This window comes from Suncus etruscus, chromosome 3 (genome assembly GCF_024139225.1).
Source record: "Suncus etruscus isolate mSunEtr1 chromosome 3, mSunEtr1.pri.cur, whole genome shotgun sequence".
Classification (NCBI taxonomy): domain Eukaryota; kingdom Metazoa; phylum Chordata; class Mammalia; order Eulipotyphla; family Soricidae; genus Suncus; species Suncus etruscus.
The window spans coordinates 90,478,713-90,484,405 of NC_064850.1; the positions used below are offsets into that span (position 1 = coordinate 90,478,713).

Below are 5,693 nucleotides of genomic sequence, written 5' to 3' on the forward strand. Positions count from 1 at the left end.
GAAGAAAGAAAGGGGTATACCAAAGGTATATAAGAACAATAATGAAGGGTTTGGAGCACTTTATGATGGTAAAGATACTGTACCTTTCATACATTGAAATCATGAACACTTATTAACACTATTGTAACTATTTGTGTAAACTACAACAAATTTTAAAATTAAGTTATATTATTGAAAAATTTGAATAATATACTAACAAGGAATTATGTCCAAAAGATATAAAAATATTCATAAACATAAAATTTGAGGGGTCGGATTGGTGGCACAAGTGGTAAGGCAGTTCGATCCCCCAGTGTCCCATATGATCCCCCTTGCCAGGAGCGATTTCTGAGCACATAGTGAGGAGTAGCCCTTGAGCGTCACCAGTGTGGCCCCAAAACAAAACAAAACAAAAACCCATAAAATTTGACAAAAGAATGAACAGCCCAATTAAAAATTGGGTAGAGGATCTTAATGGACACTTCTCCAATGAAGACTAATCATCAGTAATCTTTCACAACCTTGTTATTAAGAAAAGTAAGTTCAAATCACAATATATATTTCTATACATACCTTTTTACATACCTGTAAAAATTGATATGATCAATAAAAGTTGAGAAACAATAGCTGGGTACCCCCAAATTTAAGCCCTAGTTTTACATGGTTTCATAAATATACCTAAGTGTGACAACTCTAAAAGCCCCTGAACATTATTGCTGTGGCCCTGGTGGTCCCAGGTACAACCCGATAAGAAAATACCTAACCCATTCTGTGGTCCTAACATTTAATTAGTAGTCTGATCAGATTATAACTCCTGGGAGTGACCCTACACTACTCAACACCACTTGGGAAATCAACCCTTCCACCAAAACAAGACAAGAAACAAGTGCTAGATGAGTTTAGACAAGTTGTTAGGACTATAAATTGATGTAGTCCTTTGATAAACAGCACAATAGAATACGTATACATATATGCATACATATTTACAAATAATTAAATTCTAACATTTGCAACAAATTAAATGAATATAGAAGCTTGGTAAAGCTTAGAGAAGTAGGTCAGATAGGGAAAGACAAATGCTGTCTTATTTCACTTATATGAGGTATATCAACTAAACTAATGATGAACTAAATAAAACAGAAGCTAATTTTAAGACTGTGATGCCAAATCAGTGATTGCCAAGAGGGAGAAACAGAAGTAGTAAATCAGATAAAAAGGATTAATCATACAGTGACAGATGGAATTAAGACTTTTAGTGGCAAACTTCATTAGACTCTTTAAGTAAATAAAAAAATTGAAAATGTTTACAATAGAATATAGTAAAAACATACGCAATATTCCAAATTTAACATGTTAATTCTTAATTGATTTTAGTTTTACTTTATTAAATTACCATTATTTTAAAAGTAATACGTACTTGAATTTGAGACATACAATATTCTAGCACCATTCCCACCACCAGAGTCAGTTCTCTCCATGTCCCCAGGTTCCTATTCACACACCCCCAGCCTGCCATCTTGACAGACACCTTTGTAACATTGTTAAAGATTGGGTCCTCTGATTTCTGTGCTGCTGAGTCTGTGTTTCAATTATTTATTTATGTCATTCCTTAATATCACTGATATATTTGAAATTTATTTTGGCCACACTCGGTAATGCTCAGGAGTTATTCCTGGATCTGCCCTCAGAAATAACTCCTGGCAGGCACTAGGGATTATTTGTAATCCCAGGGATCAAATTCAGATTGAACGCATACAAGGTAAACACCCTACCCATGGTGCTATTGCTCTGGCTCATCACTAATATATGTGAACCCTCTAGGTCCTTATTCCCTGTTGCTTTTCATTTATCTGCTCTCCCCATCCCCCAGCTACTCTGTTGAACCATTTCAACAAAAAAATATTTTGTATGTTTTTTGAGCCACACCTAGCAGGGGGTACTATCACAGATCACTCCTGATAGGTGTGCAGACCATATGGGATAGCCAAGGATCAAACCCTGGTCAGCTCTGGGTAAGGCAAATGCCCTACTCGCTGTGCTATCACTCTGGCCCCAGAACCATTTCAACAAATATTAAAGGAAGAAATTAATATAAATTCAAAATGAGAAAAATTTAAAAGGCTAGTGTCACCCCTCCCATGGCAAAATGCTAATTTTACCTGGTCAGACCTGCCCACATCTGGGAGGGGTCGATGGAAGGGAAAAAGTGTTGCCTCAGAATGTAAAGGGGGAAATTCAGCAAGAAGCAGCAGAAGAGGTTGGGAGCATGGAGGAACAGGAAGCAGGTTGAGATGCTGGGCAGCTGAAATAGGCTGCTTAAAATGTTTAAGCATAGAAGATACACATGTGGCCTATTATTAATAAAGCTTCATGTCTCCTAAACCTGACTTCCTGTGGATCATTTCCTCGCTGTAAACCTGAACCCTGAGACCCTCTGGCTAGAAGGGGTTGTAGGTGCCTAGCCACGGCTGGCAGAGAAAGGCTTCACCATCCATTCACCACCATCCAGGACTCTCTAATTAATATGTATTTCTACAGGCTAGCACTCCAGATTCCTCTACTTTGTCATTCAATGAATTTTAAATTCAGTATATAAAAGAAAAACAGATTCTTACTCAACAACCCTTACTTCAGCTGATTGTAGGTTCCACTCACTCATTTCCTCGGTCTCCAAAACCTGAAGCCAATTTCAATCCTCTTACTTGTCAAATATTTCAACATTTAAGCAAGCTACTTTTTCCCCAAAGGTAGAAATATTCTGTCTTCAAAATATGTGTAAAATCTAGGACTGTTCACTACTGTGTTTCCTATACTATGGAATAATTAAAGGTTACTCAGCCCTCCCTTGCTATATAAACCATTGTTAACAGAAGAGCAGTAAGGAACTATCCAATAGGGGCTATGTATCTTTCCCAGCTACTTCCACAGAGCCACACATGTTTAGAGTTGGAACAAAGATGTGTCGCTATATTTTTATGGAATTTAGTGGAATTCAAGTTCTTACATGCTCTGTTTCTTCTAACCACAACTCCTCTTTCTATCTGTCCCTTTGACTATCTGTCTGTCTCTGTATCTCTATGTGCCTCTTTCTGTGTCTCTGTCTCTTTCCTCCTCCCTCTTTAATTTGCTTTGTTGCTGTTTCCGTTACACCCTCATTGGGATCTTCACTATGCTTAGAAAACTCCAGGCAGATATATTTTACTGGCTATAGCCTTTGTACCTTCTATTGTTGCCAGTTTCAGAACTCTTTCCCTGGATAGTTTATCAATTCCCCACTTCACTCTCTTCGCAACTTCATTCTACCTTGCCTCTTGTCTGGTCATTTGACTCAACTGTCAAATCCTTAAATACACTACAGCTTTTCTCTGTCTATTTTCCTCTTTAGCATTCTTTTTTATTTTACACAACCTGAACATTACATAATTTTGTTAGACACTCATCTGTTTAACACTGGAGCATACGCTCTGTTGCACCAAAAGTTTTGTTTTGTGAATCAACATGTTTTTCTGAAATTGAGCAATATGTACCACTACAGCTATCCAAACTAAGTTGTTAAGTGTATAACTGAGTAAATGTAAAAGCTTCGAAAGCATTCTTCTGGGGGCCTCTGGGAGCTTTGTGTTAAAGAAATGTTTGTTACATGCATGTGACAACATGTTTGATTCCCGGCACCCACAGAGCAAGTTCAACCACAAAGGCACTGCCACTGGAAATTCTGGTGCTGAAACAAAATGTAATATCTCTGGTCTGTGACAACTAAGAATGTGTGAGTACCACAGCCAATTAATTGTGAGGAAACACTTATCACAACAATTAACAATAACAAAGGGAAGAAAATGGGGGGGGGGGGCATTCTTCAGTATAGGAAAACAAAATGCTGTTTTCAGAGAATTCTCCTGATAAAGTAGATTTACTTTAGGGAACAAAAAAAAAAGAATATGTATCTCATATTTGGATAAAAAGATAGAAGGATTTTGCAAACTTTAGAAAAAATCTGAAGAAACATCATAACTATATTATATTTTATATTTAAAACAGTACTTTGAAATAATATTTTAAAGAAATATATTTTAAAGTAAAATAAAAATCTATAGAGGAAAATAGGATGTAATAAAAATTTTAGATATATAGGCATCAATCTTTAGATAACCTAAATTTAAAAATATTTTGTTCATTTTTATTAGTTCATTTTAATTAAAATATTTATTTCAAACATTCTCCAGAGCTGAGAAGATAACAAAGGTTGGAGTTCATGCTTCACATGTAGAAATCCCAGGTCCCATCTCTGGCACACTTAGGAAGAAATGCTAAAACTTGAGAAGAAGCTCCCAAACCCTACTGGGTCTGACCCCAAAACAAATAACCAAAGGAAATAACAAAAAGTCCTTTAGATCACTGGAATTGATAATAGAAGAGTTGAAGGAAATAGCGGCATATAAAAAACTTGATAATTAACAGTGAAACCATGTAGAAAGGTCTAAATAATTTCTCTTGTCTGATAAAATTTAGTTAAAATAATTAAAATTAAAGTAATTAGGAGTATAAAATAGGGGGAGAGAAAAAATGACCTCGTGCAAATTATTTACTTTAAATAGTTAGAAACACAGATTTTTTTTAAAACTTTAAGCCATCCAATAAGTTAATTAAAGCTAAATGTCAACTATATCAAATGCCTTAGATGAAAAAAGAAAAAAAAATAATTATTTAACAAAAGTATTAGGGAATTTTTTTTTAATTTTTGTTAAAATAGCATTGGAGACACAGTTTAAAAAATTGATAGTTGGGCCAGAGCAATAACACAGTGGGTGGGGCCTTTGTCTTACATGTGGCATATCCTCCTCATTGCATATGGTCCCCTGAGTCTGCCAGGAGTTATTTCTGAGCAGGGAACCAGAAGTAACTCCTGAGAGCCACCAAGTATGGCCAAAAAATTATTGATAGTTGAATTTTGGTCAACTATGATCCAATACCCATCACCAGTTTTTATTTCCTGCCACCAATTTCCCCTGTCCCCTTTCCCACCTCCAGCCTGCCTTTATGGCAGTCATCTTTTTCTCTCTATTTCTTTTAAAGAATGTGATTTACATGCTCACTTTGGCAGCACATATACTAAAATTGGAACAATACAGAAAAGATTAGCATGGCCCCTGTGCAAGGATGAAAAGCAAATTTGTGAAGCATTCCATATTTAAAAAAGAAGAATGAGATATACAATACTGTTACTGTAAGGACATTATATATACATATATATACATATATATATCAATTCACTTACTTTCAATTGCCAGTTCTTGTCCAGAGTGGTCATTTCCAAATATTATTGGCACAATGGTCCCTTCTCTATCTTAACTTCATTTTTAAACCCATCTTTTCTATTGTTTTTGGTCATACTATGGTTTTTTTTTTCTTGTTTTTATGTTTTAGTATCCTACAGATGAGTGTGATCATTTTATGTCTGTCCCACTCCCTGTGACTCATTTCATTCAGCATGATACTCTCCATGTCAATTTAGATATGAGCAATTTTTTAAATTCATTTTCTCCTAACATCTGCATAGTATTTTGTTGTGTAGATATACCAGAGTTTATTTAGCCATTCATCTGTTCTTGGGCAGTTGGGTTGTTTCCAGATTCTGATTATTTTGTCGCAGTGCTGCAACAAACATAGTAATCCAAATGCTTTTTTAGTTGTGTGTTTGGGGGCTTCTAAGTTAT

The 5,693-nt window shown here is 35.6% G+C and overlaps 1 non-coding gene across 1 annotated transcript; it reads left to right on the forward strand.

Annotated features, from left to right (window-relative positions):
• Positions 1-5,064: 5,064 nt before the first annotated feature.
• LOC126004673 (U6 spliceosomal RNA) lies at positions 5,065-5,171 on the forward strand. Its single transcript, XR_007493938.1, has one exon. It is a non-coding gene; the product is annotated as a U6 spliceosomal RNA (small nuclear RNA).
• The last annotated feature ends 522 nt before the right edge of the window (positions 5,172-5,693 follow it).